We start from the raw sequence: 19,983 nt of genomic DNA, 5'->3' as shown, positions 1-19,983 counted from the left end.
AATTTTTTTTTCATACTTTTGGGTGTCTTGCACGGATTAATTTGATTTCCATTATTTGACTCAAGAAATCGTAATGACACGATTGCAAATAAACCATACCCCCGGCCGGGATTGAACCCGCGGTCATAGAGTCTCAAAACTCCAGCCTGCATTTGTGGTCACAGAGGTGCCTGTGCTAACCTTCCTATGGTGTAGAAATATACCTAGTTGGATGAATCTTATTGTGGCTAGCTGGTCTAGTGGCTAACGCGACGGGCTGGAGTTTTGAGACTCTATGACCGCGGGTTCAATCCCGGCCGGGGGTATGGTTCCATTATTTCTTATGGGGAAAATTCATTCGCATAACGATAATTTCGCATAACAATGAGCTCTCAGGAACGGATTAATATCGTTATGCGGGGGTCCACTGTACTAAGATCTACATTATTTAGTTTGTGTGTGGCATGGTTATTTCCCTGTCCAACACTCAGAACTTCGCATTTGTCCATAATGAACTTCATCTGCTACTTCTCCAACCACTGCATTACTATTCAAATCTTCCTGGAGTGCTCTAATGTCTTCGTCAGAATGAATTCAACGGCCTATTTTGGTGTCATCAGCAAACTTGCTTATGTCGCTATTTATTCCCTCATCTATGTCGTTTATGTAAATTGTGAACAAGGGGCCCAACACTGATCCCTGTGGAACACTGCTCGTGACACGCCCCACTCTGATTTCTCCCCATTTATGCAAAATCTCTGCTGCCTATCTGTCAACCATGCCTCTATCCAGGAAAACATTTCTCCTCTATTCCATGTGCCTTAATTTTCCTCTGATGTGGGACCCTGTCAAAAACCTTACTTAAGTCCATATACACAATAACATATTCATTACCATGATCTACCTCCTCAAATACCTTAGTGAAAAAAAAGTTAGTAAATTTGTAAGGCAGGAACGCCCCTTTGTAAAGCCATGTTGAGATTCATTAATCAATTTATGCCGTTCAAGATGACTACGAACTGCCTCTGCAATTATTGATTCCATAACTTTTCCCACTATGGAGGTTAGGCTTATTGGTCTATAGTTCAAAGCTCAGGACCTGTCACCTGCTTTGAAAATAGATATCACATTTGCCATTTTCCACTTATCAGGCACCATGCCAGTTTGTAGTGATATGTTGAAAAGATTAGCCAAAAGTTTGTTAATGGAGTTTATGGGCTGCAGCCCAGGGGCCTCTGCCAGCTGCAAGACCTCCAGGGCTGTAGCCCAGTGGCCTCACAGTACCTGTAGCCCAGTGGCCTCACAGTACCTGTAGCCCAGTGGCCTCACAGTACCTGTAGCCCAGTGGCCTCACAGTACCTGTAGCCCAGTGGCCTCACAGTACCTGTAGCCCAGTGGCCTCACAGTACCTGTAGCCCAGTGGCCTCACAGTACCTGTAGCCCAGTGGCCTCACAGTACCTGTAGCCCAGTGGCCTCACAGTACCTGTAGCCCAGTGGCCTCACAGTACCTGTAGCCCAGTGGCCTCACAGTACCTGTAGCCCAGGGACCTACAAAATCTTAATCTGGTTCCGTACACAAATAACCTGTACATAGATGTAACTTGTGTCAATGTTTCAGTACAACTTGGAGCATTAACTAGTTAATGTGTGACTAGTGTAAATGATTAATGTAACTAGTTACAGTGTGTGACTAGTTAATGATCTAACTGGGATTGTTTATTTAGTGGCAGAGGTTGTATATTACTGTTACTGTTATCTTGACTTGTGCGGTTAATTATGCGGTAATGGAACATGATGACAACCATGAACATTAGTACAAAGGTACTCACCTGGGTGTACATAATATTACAAAGGTCTCACCTGGGTGTACATAATATTACAAAGGTCTCACCTGAGTGTACCTAACATTACAAAGGTCTCACCTGGGTGTACGTATTACAAAGGTACTCACCTGGGTGTACATAATATTGCAAAGGTCTCACCTGGGTGTACGTATTACAAAGGTGTCACCTGGGTGTGCATAATATTACAAAGGTTTCACCTGGGTGTACATATTACAAAGGTGTCACCTGAGTGTACCTAACATTACAAAGGTTTCACCTGGGTGTACGTATTACAAAGGTGTCACCTGGGTGTGCATAATATTACAAAGGTTTCACCTGGGTGTACATATTACAAAGGTGTCACCTGAGTGTACCTAACATTACAAAGGTACTCACCTGGGTGAAGAGTGAAGGTCTCTTGGCGTTCAACCTTCACCACACTCTGCAAGATAAAATAATTCATATTTATAACTTCTTCCACAACCCTGAATAAAACTAGAGGTGCTGCTCGACTTACGATGGTTCAACTTAGCATATTCCAACTTTACGATGGTGCGGCGGCAGTTACTTTGGAGGTGAAACTTAAGATAATTACCCAACATGAAGGCAACAAGTCCATAACTTGTATTCATTTATCAATTTCAATAATGGTATTTAGTTACAATAATTATTTATTCACTTATTCAGTGGCAGTAGTTATTTATTTATTTATTTATTTAGCATATAATCATATTCAACTTGACTTACAATATTTTCGACTTATGGCACTTTCATCTCGGTGCTGGGTCATACTGCCGTGTGGCAGCGTTGAGAATCATTTTGAGCTTCGAAAAATTCTGAAATTCGAAAAAATACTGGTTCCAAGGGTTTCGGATAAAGGGATGTGGACCTGTACGTTGTGTACAAACACAAGTGGTCCTTGACTTACCACGGTGTTACATTCCAACGAACCATCGTAAGTCGAATGCGAATATGATATTTTAAGTCAATACTGTCCATGGGTTTCTTACTTCCTCGTGACTCTATTTTAAAAACATAACAATAATATACTGATATACTCTCTTAGTTATATATTATACTGATATACTCTCTTAGTGATATATTATACTGATATACTCTTTAAAACAGTGCTATACATCACACTGACATACTCCCTAAAACAGTGATATAATCACTGAAACACAATTATATATTACACTGATATAATCAGTGAAACAGTGATATATTAGTAAGTGCGGCAGCCTAACAGAAGTAGGGGAGATGACCAGGAGCTATGTCTCAACCCCCCACAACCACAACCCTGTCAGTACAACAATTTAATGGCCACATCTTCCAGTCGTGTGACCTTAATCCAACTGACACGCACGTCAGCAATGAATGCCACGCCCTTTTTTAATTCATTAGTGAGCAGGTAACTCATAATGACAACCACCAAGCCAGTGCGCTGCTCACATGACTCACTTTGTCTGATCAGCCAGTTTGTTGCTGCTGGTGGCCTGCTGGTCCACATATCTATCACAGCCTAGTTGATCTGGAACCTGGAGTATACCTTGAGGGTGTTTTAGGGGTCAATGCCCCCACAGCCCACTCCATGACCAGGCCTTGTGGTGGATCAGGGCCTGATCAATCAGGCTGTTACACAAACCAACGTGAAAACCACAGCCCCACTGGTTAGGTACTGACTTGAGCTGTCTGTCCAGCTCCCTCTTAACGACAGACAGGGGTCTACTGGTAATCCCCTTGATGAATTAGACACATGTGCAACTCTTGGGTATCTTTATTAAGGAAACGTTTCGCAACACAGTGGTTGTGTTGCAAAACGTTTCCTTAATAAAGATACCCAAGAGTTGCACATGTGTCTAATTCATCAACGTGTCGGTTCTGTGAACCATTCATCTGGTAATCCCCTTATATATGCTGGGAGGCAGTGGTACAGTCTTACTGTGTTGTCTCTTAGCATACTCGTGGCACCCCGGCTTTTCATCGGGGAAATGTTGCATCTCCTGCCAAGTCTTTTGCTTTTGTAGGGAGTGATTTCTGTACGCAGATTTGGTACTAGTCCCTCTAGGATTTTCCAAGTGTATATTATCATGTATCTTTCTCTCCTGCGTTCCAGGGAGTACAGGTCAAGGGACTTTAACCCGTAAACGGTCCAAACGTATATATACGTTTTTTCAACATTTGAAAGTATGTAAAAAAAGTAGATCTTTTTTTTTTTACATTTGAAAATGTGTAAAAAACTTTGATCTACGTTTCTTTTTTGTTATATTTGAAAATATGTAAAAAAAACGTAGACCTACTTTTGGAGCACTACGCATATGAACATAGATCTGCTTGGACCGTTTATGGGTTAACTGTTTCCAGTAATTTTGGTGCTTTATTGTACTTATACATGCAGTGAAAATTTTCTGCATATTCTCCAGGTCTGCAATTTTGCCTAACTTGAAAGGGGCCGTTAGTATCCAGCAATATTCCAACCTAGAGAGAAAAAGTGAGAAGATACTTGTCCAGTTTCCTCTTGATAACTTGTACACTTATTCCAGCAGTGTTTGTGATATCTTCTGGTAAGATGTTGAACAGTCTTGGTCCATGCATGTTGATACAGTGCTCTCTTATTATGCTCAAAGTACCTCTGCTTTTCACTAAATTTATTTTTTACTTCTTCCCATATCTCTCACTCCAGTAAGTTGTTATGACAGTGGACAGCACCTTCCAGGTATATATTATCATGTATCCCTATCTCCTCCACTCTGGGGAGTACATATTTACAACTTTAAGATGGTGATGGCACTGTCAAAGTAAGAACATCAATGAGTCACAAGATATCAATGACAAGGTTGACTGATGATGACACAAACCATCAATCAAGACAAGTTGTAACTTTTACAACAATGACTAATAACTAGGGTAAAGCAAAACACTCAGCCAATCATATAACAGCCTAAAAGTGACACTTCCCGAGTGTTCATCCAATCAGAATAAAGTTCCCCAAAACAGCAAAAAAAAATCACTTTATTATCCCAATGTTTACCTACAATACTATATTACAATACTACAATATTACAATACTATACAGTGGACCCTCGCCTAACGATGGCATCACATAACGTTAAATCCGCCTAGCGATACATTTTAATGCAAAAATTTTGCCTCGCCTAGCGCTAAAAAACTCGCTCAACGCGATTCGTCCGAGACGTGTCCACGTGCGGCCTGAGCCAGCCTCACTTGTTCCGTGGGTGCCAGTGTTTAAAAGCCAGCCTCCACGGTCGCATCCAAGCATACAATCGGAGCATTTCGTATTATCACAGCGTTTTTAGTGATTTCACCTACAAAATAAGTCACCATGGGCCCCAAGAAAGCTTCTAGTGCCAACCCTACAGGAATAAGGGTGAGAATTACTATGGATATGAAGAAAGAGATCATTGCTAAGTATGAAAGTGGAGTGCGTGTCTCTGAGCTGTATAGTAAACCCCAATCAACCATCGCTACTATTGTGGCCAAGAAAACGGCAATCAAGGAAGCTGTTCTTGCCAAAGGTGCAACTTTGTTTTCGAAATAGAGATTGCAAGTGATAGAAGATGTTGAGAGACTGTTATTGGTGTGGATAAACGAAAAACAGATAGCAGGAGATAGCATCTCTCAAGTGATCATAAGTGAAAAGGCTAGGAAGTTGCATCAGGATTTAATTAAAAAAATGCCTGCAACTAGTGATGATGTGAGTGAATTTAAGACCAGCAAAGGTTGGTTTGAGAGATTTAAGAATCGTAGTGGCATACATAGTGTGATAAGGCATGGCGAAGCTGCCAGTTCGGACCACAAATTATTATTATAATCAAAAAGAAGCGCTAAGCCACAAGGGCTATACAGTCGGACCACAAAGCAGCTGAAAAATATGTGCATGAATTCAAGGAGTACATAGAGGCTGAAGGATTGAAACCTGAACAAGTGTTTAATTATGACGAAACAGGCCTGTTTTGGAAGAAATTGCCAAGCAGGACCTACATTACTCAGGAGGAAAAGGCACTCCCAGGACATAAGCCTATGAAAGACAGGCTTACTCTGTTGATGTGTGCCAATGCTAGTGGTGATTGCAAAGTGAAGCCTTTATTGGTGTATCACTCTGAAACTCCCAGAGTGTTCAGGAAAAACAATGTCGTCAAGGCTAATTTGTGTGTGCTGTGGAGGGCAAACAGTAAGGCATGTGTCACTAGGGACTTTTTCTATGACTTTTTACACCATGCATTTGCCCCCACTGTGAAAAATTACCTAATTGAAAAGAAATTTGACCTTAAGTGCCCCCTGGTATTAGACAATGCTCCTGGTCATCCTTCAGACGTGGCAGAGCGACTTTCGGCGGAAATGAGCTTCATTAAGGTGAAGTTTTTGCCTCCTAATATCACTCCTCTCCTGCAGCCCATGGACCAGCAGGTCATTGCAAACTTCAAAAAACTGTACACAAAAGCTCTGTTTGAAAGGTGCTTTGTAGTGACCTCAGAAACTCTATTGACTCTAAGAGAGTTCTGGAGAGATCACTTTAATATCCTCAATTGTGTAAACCTTATAGGTAAGGCTTGGGAGGGAGTGACTAAGAGGACCTTGAACTCTGCTTGGAAGAAACTGTGGCCAGAATGTGTAGACAAAAGGGATTTTGAACGGTTTGAGGCTAACCCTGAGAATCCTATGCCAGCTGAGGAATCCATTGTGGCATTGGGGAAGTCCTTGGGGGTTGGAGGTTAGTGGGGAGGATGTGGAAGAGTTAGTGGTGGAGGACAGTGAAGAACTAACCACTGATGAGCTGCTAGATCATCTTCATCAGCAAGAGGCCAGACCTGAGGAAACTGCTTCGGAGGAGGGGGATAGAGAAATTGAAGAAGTTGCCTACTTCTAAGATTAAGGAAATGTGTGCAAAGTGGCTTAAAGTGCAAACCTTTTTTGATGAAAATCACCCTTACACAGCTATTGCAAGCCGTGCTGGTGACTATTACACTGACAATGTTGTGAAACACTTTAGGAAAGTCATAAAGGAACGAGGTACAGGCCTCTATGGACAGATATGTTGTGCGACAGAAGTCCAGTGACTCTCAAGCTGGTACTAGTGGCATTAAAAGAAGAAGGGAAGTAACCCCGGAAAAGGACTTGCTACCTCAAGTCCTAATGGAAGGGGATTCTCCTTCTAAACACTAACACCATCAACACTCTCCCCTCCTCCCATCCCATCAATCATCACCAGATCTTCAATAAAGGTAAGTGTCATGTAACTGTGCATGTCTTCTTCAGTTTGTGTGTATTAAAATTAATATTTCATGTGATAAAAATTTTTTTTTTGTTCATACTTTGGGGTGTCAGGAATGGATTAATTTGATTTCCATTATTTCTTATGGGGAAAATTAATTCGCCTAACGATAATTTCGCCTAACGTCGAGCTCTCAGGAACGCATTAATATCGTTAGGCGAGGGTCCACTGTATTACAATAGAGTGGAGCCTCAATATTCATACATCCCTATATAGCGTCTCCTCACTTAACGATAGAGTTCTGATCCTGAGACCTCATTGGTAAATAAATTCATTGCTAAGCAAGGAGCATACTATAATGGTAGTGGGTTTGTGTCAACCATCTTTGATATTGTTTTAATATCATCTTTGCATCATTTATAACATTTCTGGTATATTTTTAAATGTTTATACAGTAGTGTACTGTATATTGTAATAAACAGAATACAGGAAATCAGCTCTAATATACATTATTTAGGTATACATACTGGTCAGAGAGCCCATTGTAAATCTGAGTCATCAGTAAACGAGTACGTTGCTAAGCGCTATTAGCAACGTACTGTTTACCGACGACTCGGACTTACAATAAAGTGGAACCTCAATATTCATACATCTTTATACAGCTTCTCATCACTTAGCGACGTACTTGTTTACCTGTACAAATATGTTTATCTTTACAAATATGTAAAGATGGTTGAGACAAACCCACTACCAGTACAGATGCTCCTCACTTAAACAACTCACTTACCAATTTACACTTAGGAATGGAACCTTGTTGTTAAGGAGAGGCTGTATTGAAAATAAGTAATCATGCCCTCCAAAAAGTAGTAATCCAAACAAACCTAAAAGGAAAGCAGTGAAAACAACAGTTAAAGTGAAAAAAGAACTCACTGCAAAGTGGGAAATTGGAACACGTCGGACCTGGCCACTCAACCCTTTGAGGGTCGACAGGCCCTCTCCGAGACTTGTTCTCAGGGTCGGCCAAATTTAAAAAAAAAAATTATTTTTTCTTATGAAAAGATAGAGAATCTTTTCCCGATCATAATGACACCAAAAGTATGAAATTTGATGGAAAACTTACGGAATTATGCTCTCGCGAACTTAGTGGTCTCGACGATGTTTACTCATCGGCAATTTTGCCCACTTTGAGCCCTATTTTCGACCAATTCCAGTTTACTAGTCGACAAAAATCATAACTATTTCTCTAGAACTCCATTTTTTTCTATTGAATGAGTACAAGAAACCACCCATTTACTGATTTCAACTATCCAAATCAGTGGTCAGAATTTAGCAATTTTGCCAATTTCACACAAATTTCAAAATATGCCAATTTCCAAATAGGGTCCAGAATAAACAAGACAGACATTCCTGGCACTAAAATAACAAGTTCTCTGTTCGTTAGTCACATCCCCACGCCCCTCTTATATTTCTTTGGTTTTCCACTTTGAATTTTTATTCTTACAAAAAAAAATAAGATTTACTGTTATGCAGACTACTGCACTAGTGTAGAAATGGTATAATAATATCAGCGCACTTGTGAAAGAATATTAGACTCACCAGTTGATGTGTATTGGATGCTTGGCATGATTTGTTTACTTTTGAACTTTGGTAAAAATTAAACATTTCTGCTACTTCGAGCTCAATTTCAAGGTACTTTTCATTGTAAAACCAGTCAAAATCATCTCAATTTCTGTAATATGTCGTCCATTCTATAAAATGAGACCAAGAAAACTAGAATACAACAATAAATACCATACAAAAATACACTGCAAAGTCGCTGTTTCATTCCAAAAATATGGTCAAAGTTTTTTTTTCCTCATTATGCACTGTGTGCTGCAAGATTTTTTTTATACCGTGCACACTGACCACATAGACCCATTCTTTCATATGTATGCCTACCAGCTTTCTCCTACTAGATTTGAAGGCGCTAGAATTTAGGCATACTAGTACATCAAAAACCCTGGGTTGTAAGCCGTACTAGTACGGCTGAAACCCTCAAAGGGTTAATATATGGCAAAATACACCACATAGTCCATATTGAAAAATAAAGAGGATTAAAAGAGGCTTATGTGGCGAAAGGAGTGAAAATTCTTGCTGTGAAAAGATCATAGATGACTGAAGAATTGGAAAAACTTTTATTGGTGTGGATCAGCAAAAATCAATTGGCCGGTGACAGTGTTTCTGAAATAATTTGTAAAAAAGCAAAGCAGTTATATAATGAGACACCCCAGGGAAAGTGCGCGGAAAAGTGATAAATTTAAGGCGGGTAGGAGCTGGTTTGATAAGTTTAAAAAGAGAAATGGAATTCATAGTGCAGTAAAGCATGGGGAGGCTGCCAGTGCTAACACAGATGAGGCGGAAAAGTCTGTTAAGGAATTTAAAACCTATACAGACACTGAGGGATTTATTCCTCAACAAGTTTTTAAGGAACTGTGTTACCATTGGGCTCAAACATAGAGCCTGGTGGATTATTATTATTATAATCAAAGGGAAAGCGCTAAACCCAGAGGATTATACAGCGCCTGGGGGGGATGTAGAAGGCATTCAGGCTTAATTCGGGGAACTGGAGCACAGATCCAATTCCCTAAATCAAGAGCCCCTCACCAACATCAAGGAACCTTCCTTGAGGGGAAGCCTGGTGGAAAAATGACATCTTAACATTACTGTTGTGAATAGTAGCATCAACCTGTTCAATGACAATGTTGTCGACCACTTCAGAAAAATTTTGAAAAGTCGTCACAATCAGACAACATTGGACAGCATCTTCAGCAAAGAAATAAAAACCAAATGCTAGCGAATCCCCATCATGTTCAAGTGCTACAGCACAGAGACAGAAAAGAGAAAAAACACCGGACAGGCAGTAACCTGTTTTCATGAAAGTTTTTTTTTTCTTATTCGTGGGTACTCTCCCGGCCCGGGTCTTTTCCAAGTAGTGATGACCCGGCCTTGGCTCCCTATCTGGAGAGTATCTCGAGACCTAAGTCACACTCATGAAAGGTGACAACCTTTCCAAACAATAACATGTCTCCACCTTCCTCTTACGCCATCAACTCCTCAGTCAAGTTCAGGTAAATTTTCATTTATTTCATGTATTTATTTCTTTTATAGTTTTTATGTATGATTTTATACATGCAAATATTATTATACAGGTTTAGATAAGCAATATTTTTATCTAATGTTTTGTAATTGGTAATTTTTTGGGATCTGGAACGAATTAATCCAATTTACATTATTTCTCATGGGAAAAATTGATTCAACATTCATACAGCTCGCTGGAGTTTACCTGGAGAGAGTTGCGGGGGTCAACGCCCCCACGGCCTGGTCTGTGACCAGGCCTCCTGGTGGATCAGAGCCTGATCAACCAGGCTGTTGCTGCTGGCTGCACGCAAACCAACGTACGAGCCACAGTCTGGCTGGTCAGGAACCGACTTTAGGTGCTTGTCCAGTGCCAGCTTGAAGACTGCCAGGGGTCTGTTGGTAATCCCCCTTATGTATGCTGGGAGGCAGTTGAACAGTCTCGGGCCCCTGACACTTATTGTATGGTCTCTTAACGTGCTAGTGACACCCCTGCTTTTCATTGGGGGGATGGTGCATCGTCTGCCAAGTCTTTTGCTTTCGTAGTGAGTGATTTTCATGTGCAAGTTCGGTACTAGTCCCTCTAGGATTTTCCAGGTGTATATAATCATGTATGTCTCCCGCCTGCGTTCCAGGGAATACAGGTTTAGAAACCTCAAGCGCTCCCAGTAATTGAGGTGTTTTATCTCCGTTATGCGCGCCGTGAAGGTTCTCTGTACATTTTCTAGGTCAGCAATTTCACCTGCCTTGAAAGGTGGTGTTAGTGTGCAGCAATATTCCAGCCTAGATAGAACAAGTGACCTGAAGAGTGTCATCATGGGCTTGGCCTCCCTAGTTTTGAAGGTTCTCATTATCCATCCTGTCATTTTTCTAGCAGATGCTATTGATACAATGTTATGGTCCTTGAAGGTGAGATCCTCCGACATGATCACTCCCAGGTCTTTGACATTGGGGGCCTTGATTATTATTATTATTATTATTATTATTATTATTATTAATATTATTATTACAGTATAGTATTATTATACTATTATTATTATACATTATGCTATGATTATACTGTAATAAGTCTCTACAAGACTTAACAAAACAATATAGCATCACCTGATATAATACTCAGTTCTTCTGTACTCACTGTAACTCATCTAATGACCATATAAACTAGGTATTATTGCCCTACTATTCTTAAGTTAATCTTTAAGTTTGCTCAAAATACTCTGCATATGAAGGGGAGATTCTGGTGTGTACATCCAACTATTATATTCTTCTGTACGACCATGTAATTTGTCAAAATAAAAATCATAATCTTAATCTTATCAATACATATTATCATTATTATAATCATAGGGTCATACAGTGCCCTGAAACGCTAGATAAAATCAATAATAATTCCACAGATGCTCTACAAACCTTACGGGTTTAGCATTTGCTAATAATACTACTACGGGTGGGGCCCAGTACTAGACCTGGTGTGCACCGGGGCCCAGTACTGGACCTGGTGTGCACTGGGGCCCAGTACTGGATCTGGTGTGCACTGGGGTCCAGTACTGGACCTGGTGTGCACCGGGGCCCAGTACTGGACCTGGTGTGCACCGGGGCCCAGTACTGGACCTGGTGTGCACCGGGGCCCAGTACTGGACCTGGTGTGCACTGGGGCCCAGTACTGGACCTGGTATGCACCAGGGCCCAGTACTGGACCTGGTGTGCACCGGGACCCAGTACTGGACCTGGTGTGCACCGGGGCCCAGTACTGAACCTGGTGGTATGCACCGGGGCCCAGTACTGGACCTGGTGTGCACAGGGCCCAGTACTGGACCTGGTGTGCACCGGGGCCCAGTACTGGACCTGGTGTGCACCGGGGCCCAGTACTGGACCTGGTGTGCACCGGGGCCCAGTACTGGACCTGGTGTGCACTGGGGCCCAGTACTGGACCTGGTGTGCACCGGGGCCCAGTACTGGACCTGGTATGCACCAGGGCCCAGTACTGGACCAGGTATGCACCAGGGCCCAGTACTGGACCTGGTATGCACCAGGGCCCAGTACTGGACCTGGTATGCACCGGGGCCCAGTACTGGACCTGGTGTGCACCGGGGCCCAGTACTGGACCTGGTATGCACCAGGGCCCAGTACTGGACCTGGTGTGCACCGGGGCCCAGTACTGGACCTGGTGTGCACCGGGGCCCAGTATTGGACCTGGTATGCACCAGGGCCCAGTACTGGACCTGGTATGCACCAGGGCCCAGTACTGGACCTGGTATGCACCAGGGCCCAGTACTGGACCTGGTGTGCACCAGGGCCCAGTACTGGACCTGGTGTGCACCGGGGCCCAGTACTGGACCTGGTGTGCACCGGAGCCCAGTACTGGACCTGGTGTGCACCGGGGCCCAGGATGCTGTTATCACCGGCCACACCGGCAAACATCCTCGATAACAACTAATAACATTTTCCTGTTACAATAACAGACAGAGACAAAATACGTATATTTCGAGAATCTGCGATTGTTTATGGTGTTCTTATCAAGTCTTTCTTCGCTGTTCGACGTTTTTAATATAAATATTTGTAGGAGATGTCAGGGGAGGATCTGAATCCACTCAATAATAATAATAATAATAATAATAATAATAATAATAATAATAATAATAATAATAATAATAATGAAGAAAATTAATATTATGTAATATTTTCATGTTTTTGGAAAAAAATTTGAGCATTTTTTAAGAAATTTCAATTTTTTATTAAAAATTTTGATATTTTAGATTAAAATACAATAATATATGACTAAAAATAATAATAATTATTATCATTTTTAAATATACATTTGTACAAATTACAATGAGTAGGTTTACAATTATTATTCATGAGGGAGTGCTAAACCCATAGGGGTCAACACCCCAACGGCTCGGTCTGTGACCAGGCCTCACGGTGCATCAGGGTCTGATCAAGCAGGCTGTTACTGCTGGTTCCATGCAAACTGAGAGGCCCTCAGGGTCAATCCAAGGGAAAGTCAGTTGATGCTCCTTGGATCAAGAGCCTCACACCGGCCACAAGGAACAGAAATGCGAGCATCGCAAAGCTATCAGTCGCTCCCTGACACAGTCATCTGAGGCTACAACTGTAGATGGTTTCTATACTCTCTCTCCTTCCGTCTACAGTGGACCCCCGCATAACGATCACCTCCGAATGCGACCAATTATGTAAGTGTATTTATGTAAGTGCGTTTGTACGTGTATGTTTGGGGGTCTGAAATGGACTAATCTACTTCACAATATTTCTTATGGGAACAAATTCGGTCAGTACTGGCACCTGAACATACTTCTGGAGTGAAAAAATATCGTTAACCGTAGGTCCACTGTATTTCTACAAGAATATAACTAATACAGACATAACTGACGTCACTGACATGTTATAATAATAATATTTATTTCTGCAAGTACAGTGGAACCTCAGTACTCCAACAGCTCCCTACTCGAACAATTCTTTATTCGAACACTTTGTTCGAATGCCGGTAGTTGACCGTTTGCTCGGCACTCGACCAAACAAACATGACCTGCCAGAATTTTGCTGCAAACTATTTCATGCTTCTTCTCATTTTTTTTTTCTTTTTATATTATTTGTAAAAAGTCACCATGGGGCCTAAGAAGACTAGTGATCCAAACCATACCACAGGTGGGATTTGAACCCGCGGTCAGAGAGCCTCAAAACTGGAGTTTTGAGACTCTCTGACCGCAAGTTCAAATCCCGCCCGTGGTATGGTTTGTTTGCAATTGTGTCATTACGATTTCGTGAGTCAAGGTTAGTGATAACAACAAACCAACAAGAAAATTAGTGGGGAAAAATTCGTTCGGCACTCGAACAGCCTTCTGGAACAAGTTAAGTTCTAGTACCAAGGTTCCACTGTACATGGTACAACTTATACAGACCATAGCTGACATCAGCGACATACTACTATGTAGAAAGCCCCTTGTTATGCAGAGAATTTCCCGCAAATCAGGTCAATTTTGTTTCCAGGATGCAACCCACACCAGTCCGCTAACACCCAGGATGCCACTCACACCAGTCTGCTAATACCCAGGATGTGACCCACACCAGTTCACTCACACTAGGAATGTGACCCACACCAGTCTACTAACACCCAGGATGTGACCCACACCAGTCCACTAATACCCAGGATGTGACCCACACCAGTCAGCAAGTGTCTTAAGGAAACGCATCCTAATGTTTCCAGCTGTACCAGGGATCGAACTATGGACTCCAGTGTGTGAGAGCTGAGTGCAATACCAACCCAGCTATGGGACACCTGAAGTACAACTGAGTATGCACCAGCTGACTTGCATGATGCAACAATTACGACCGAGTACGTACCAGTTGACTTGCATGATGCAACAATTACGACCGAGTACGTACCAGTTGACTTGCATGATGCAACAATTACGACCGAGTACGTACCAGTTGACTTGCATGATGCAACAATTACGACCGAGTACGTACCAGTTGACTTGCATGATGCAACAATTACGACCGAGTACGTACCAGTTGACTTGCATGATGCAACAATTACGACCGAGTATGTACCAGCTGGCTTGCATGATGCAACAATTACGACCAAGTATGTACCAGTTGACTTGCATGATGCAACAATTACGACCGAGTACGTACCAGTTGACTTGCATGATGCAACAATTACGACCGAGTACGTACCAGTTGACTTGCATGATGCAACAATTACGACCGAGTACGTACCAGCTGGCTTGCATGATGCAACAATTACAACCGAGTATGTACCAGCTGGCTTGCATGATGCAACAATTACGACCAAGTATGTACCAGTTGACTTGCATGATGCAACAATTACGACCGAGTACGTACCAGTTGACTTGCATGATGCAACAATTACGACCGAGTACGTACCAGTTGACTTGCATGATGCAACAATTACGACCGAGTATGTACCAGCTGGCTTGCATGATGCAACAATTACAACTGAGTACAGCCTCTCCTCACTTCAAGACAGAGTTCCGTTCCTAAGACCACGTCCGTAAACAAATTTGTGGCTAAGTGAGGATCATACTATAATGGTGGTGGGTTTGTGTCAACCATCTTATTGTTGTTTTAATGTCACCTTTGCATCATTTATAATATTTCTGGTATATTTTTAAATGTTTATACAGTAGTGTACTGTATATTGTAATAAACAGAATAGAGGAAATTAGCTCTAATATACATTATTTAGGTATGAATACTGGTCAGAGAGCCTGTCGTAAGTCTGAGCCGTCAGTAAACGAGTACGTCACTGAGTGAGGAGAGGCTGTACGTACCAGTCTACTTGCGTGATGCAACAATTATGACCGATTACGTACCAGTTGACATGTGTGATGCAACACTGTCCTCACAGCAACACTGCGACGTGCCGCACACTTATCCCATTTCTCCTCTGCAATTACAAAACAAAAACTCACTTAACCAAACAAAAAATAATTTACAAAGACGTAAATATTATTTTCCAGTAGGTTACAATTTTTAAAAAATGGCGGAATTATATTTAATTTTTTGGATGATATAATTTACAGGAATTACGAGGACGACTTGTGCCGGAAAGTGAAAAAATAAGCAGCTTTCTTGAAAAGTTTATTGCTAATCCGAACTTTTCGAGCCTAAGCTGTGCTAAACTCCCCATAAACCCTCACCTTAAACCCTACACAACCCTAGAGGAGGCCCTAGACCCTCACCAGGTGAGCCTTAAACCCTACATGACCCTACAGGTGGCCCTACACAGCCCTACAGGTGGCCCTAAACAGCCCTACAGGTGGCCCTAAACAGCCCTACAGGTGGCCCTACACAGCCCTACAGATGGCCCTACACAGCCCTACAGAGGGCCCTACACAGCCCTACAGAGGGCCCTAAACAGCCCTACAGGTGGCCCTACACAGCCCTACAGAGGGCCCTACACAGCCCTACAGAGGGCCCTACACAGCCCTACAGGTGGCCCTACACAGCCCTACAGGTGGCCCTACACAGCCCTACAGGTGGCCCTACAGGTGGCCCTGGAGCTCAAAGCAATAATGACATATCATCTTTCTTACAGCAAACCCTTGATATAATGAACCTTGATATAAGAACCTTAATATAACAAACCTTGATATAAAGAACCTGGATAAAACAAACCTTGATATAACGAACCTTGATATATCAAACCTGGATATAACGAATCTTGATACAATGAACCTTCATATAACGAACCTGGATATAACGAACCTGGATATAACGAACCTGGATATAACGAACCTGGATATAACGAACCTGGATATAACAGACATTAAGTAAATTATACCTATAACTTCTTAATTAATATCATTGTACTAAACTGGATCAAGCACCTTGGATCAAGATCCCAGCTCCAGCACCTTGGATCAAGATCCCAGCTCCACTACCCTGGATCAACATAACATACACATCATGGGGGCCCAGCTCCACTACCCTGGATCAACATACACATCATGGGGGCCCAGCTCCACTACCCTGGATCAACATAACACATCATGGGGGCCCAGCTTCACTACCCTGGATCAACACACATCATGGGGGCCCAGCTCCACTACCCTGGATCAACATACACATCATAGGGGCCCAGCTCCACTACCCTGGATCAACATACACATCATGGGGGCCCAGCTCCACTACCCTGGATCAACATACACATCATGGGGGCCCAGCTCCACTACCCTGGATCAACACACATCATGGGGGCCCAGCTCCACTACCCTGGATCAACATACACATCATGGGGGCCCAGCTCCACTACCCTGGATCAACATAACATACACATCATGGGGGCCCAGCTCCACTACCCTGGATCAACATACACATCATGGGGGCCCAGCTCCACTACCCTGGATCAACATACACATCATGGGGGCCCAGCTCCACTACCCTGGATCAACATACACATCATGGGGGCCCAGCTCCACTACCCTGGATCAACATAACATACACATCATGGGGGCCCAGCTCCACTACCCTGGATCAACATACACATCATGGGGGCCCAGCTCCACTCCCCTGGATCAACATAACATACACATCATGGGGGCCCAGCTCCACTACCCTGGATCAACATAACATACACATCATGGGGGGCCCAGCTCCACTACCCTGGATCAACATAACATACACATCATGGGGGCCCAGCTCCACTACCCTGGATCAACACACACATCATGGGGGCCCAGCTCCACTACCCTGGATCAACACACACATCATGGGGGCCCAGCTCCACTACCCTGGACCAACATACACATCATGGGGGCCCAGCTCCACTACCCTGGACCAACATACACATCATGGGGGCCCAGCTCCACTACCCTGGATCAACATACACATCATGGGGGCCCAGCTCCACTACCCTGGATCAACATAACATACACATCATGGGGGCCCAGCTCCACTACCCTGGATCAACATAACATACACATCATGGGGGGCCCAGCTCCACTACCCTGGATCAACATAACATACACATCATGGGGGCCCAGCTCCACTACCCTGGATCAACACACACATCATGGGGGCCCAGCTCCACTACCCTGGATCAACACACACATCATGGGGGCCCAGCTCCACTACCCTGGACCAACATACACATCATGGGGGCCCAGCTCCACTACCCTGGACCAACATACACATCATGGGGGCCCAGCTCCACTACCCTGGATCAACATACACATCATGGGGGCCCAGCTCCACTACCCTGGATCAACATAACATACACATCATGGGGGCCCAGCTCCACTACCCTGGATCAACATAACATACACATCATGGGGCCCAGCTCCACTACCCTGGATCAACATACACATCATGGGGGCCCAGCTCCACTACCCTGGATCAACATAACATACACATCATGGGGGCCCAGCTCCACTACCCTGGATCAACACACACATCATGGGGGCCCAGCTCCACTACCCTGGACCAACATACACATCATGGGGGCCCAGCTCCACTACCCTGGACCAACATACACATCATGGGGGCCCAGCTCCACTACCCTGGATCAACATACACATCATGGGGGCCCAGCTCCACTACCCTGGATCAACATAACATACACATCATGGGGGCCCAGCTCCACTACCCTGGATCAACATAACATACACATCATGGGGGGCCCAGCTCCACTACCCTGGATCAACATAACATACACATCATGGGGGCCCAGCTCCACTACCCTGGATCAACACACACATCATGGGGGCCCAGCTCCACTACCCTGGATCAACACACACATCATGGGGGCCCAGCTCCACTACCCTGGACCAACATACACATCATGGGGGCCCAGCTCCACTACCCTGGACCAACATACACATCATGGGGGCCCAGCTCCACTACCCTGGATCAACATACACATCATGGGGGCCCAGCTCCACTACCCTGGATCAACATAACATACACATCATGGGGGCCCAGCTCCACTACCCTGGATCAACATAACATACACATCATGGGGCCCAGCTCCACTACCCTGGATCAACATACACATCATGGGGGCCCAGCTCCACTACCCTGGATCAACATAACATACACATCATGGGGGCCCAGCTCCACTACCCTGGATCAACATAACATACACATCATGGGGGCCCAGCTCCACTACCCTGGATCAACATAACATACACATCATGGGGGCCCAGCTCCACTACCCTCGACCAACAAACACAACATGGGGTCCCAGCTCCACTACCCTGGACCAACATAACACATCATGGGGGGCCCAGCTCCACTACCCTGGACCAACATACACATCATGGGGGCCCAGCTCCACTACCCTGGACCAACATAACATACACATCATGGGGGCCCAGCTCCACTACCCTGGACCAACATACACATCATGGGGGCCCAGCTCCACTACCCTGGACCAACATAACACATCATGGGGGCCCAGCTCCACTACCCTGGACCAACATACACATCATGGGGGCCCAGCTCCACTACCCTGGACCAACATACACATCATGGGGGCCCAGCTCCACTACCCTGGACCAACACACACATCATGGGGGCCCAGCTCCACTACCCTGGACCAACACACACATCATGGGGGCCCAGCTCCACTACCCTGGACCAACACACACATCATGGGGGCCCAGCTCCACTACCCTGGACCAACACACACATCATGGGGGCCCAGCTCCACTACCCTGGACCAACACACACATCATGGGGGCCCAGCTCCACTACCCTGGACCAACACACACATCATGGGGGCCCAGCTCCACTACCCTGGACCAACACACACATCATGGGGGCCCAGCTCCACTACCCTGGACCAACACACACATCATGGGGGCCCAGCTCCACTACCCTGGACCAACACACACATCATGGGGGCCCAGCTCCACTACCCTGGACCAACATACACATCATGGGGGCCCCCAACAAACAATCAATTGGGCCCCTAAAACCCCCAATTACCCCATAAAACCCCATTAATATAACAGATATATAACATGGCTCACCTGGGCACCTTTAAAGCCTCTATAATGCCCAGGAAAGTCCAGAAAAATGTCTCCAAATATTGAGAGTAAAATGTTGAGCGAAACTGAGGCACAAGTGCTGCCATCTGTTGTTAACTTAAGTAAGTGACACTTATATACACTCTTATATACACTTATATACACTACTGCTGCCATCTGTTGTTAACTTAAGTAACACTTATATACACTCTTATATACACTTATATACACTACTACTGCTCCTGCTGCCATCTGTTGTTAACTTAAGTAAGTAACACTTATATACACTCTTATATACACTTATATACACTACTACTG

At 44.1% G+C, this 19,983-nt stretch overlaps 1 long non-coding RNA gene across 1 annotated transcript; it reads right to left on the bottom strand.

The window, feature by feature from the left end:
- Positions 1-1,488: 1,488 nt before the first annotated feature.
- LOC138855535 (uncharacterized) lies at positions 1,489-19,793 on the bottom strand. The gene is made up of 3 exons (XR_011394775.1): positions 19,669-19,793; positions 15,508-15,581; positions 1,489-2,245 (listed from the first exon to the last, which is right to left on the bottom strand). It is a non-coding gene; the product is annotated as an uncharacterized lncRNA (long non-coding RNA).
- Positions 19,794-19,983: the final 190 nt, after the last annotated feature.

This window comes from Cherax quadricarinatus, chromosome 98 (assembly GCF_038502225.1).
Source record: "Cherax quadricarinatus isolate ZL_2023a chromosome 98, ASM3850222v1, whole genome shotgun sequence".
NCBI classification, from domain to species: Eukaryota; Metazoa; Arthropoda; class Malacostraca; order Decapoda; family Parastacidae; genus Cherax; species Cherax quadricarinatus.
The sequence above is the reverse complement of the archived record's forward strand: the minus strand, read 5'-3'. Positions and strand labels throughout refer to the sequence as shown.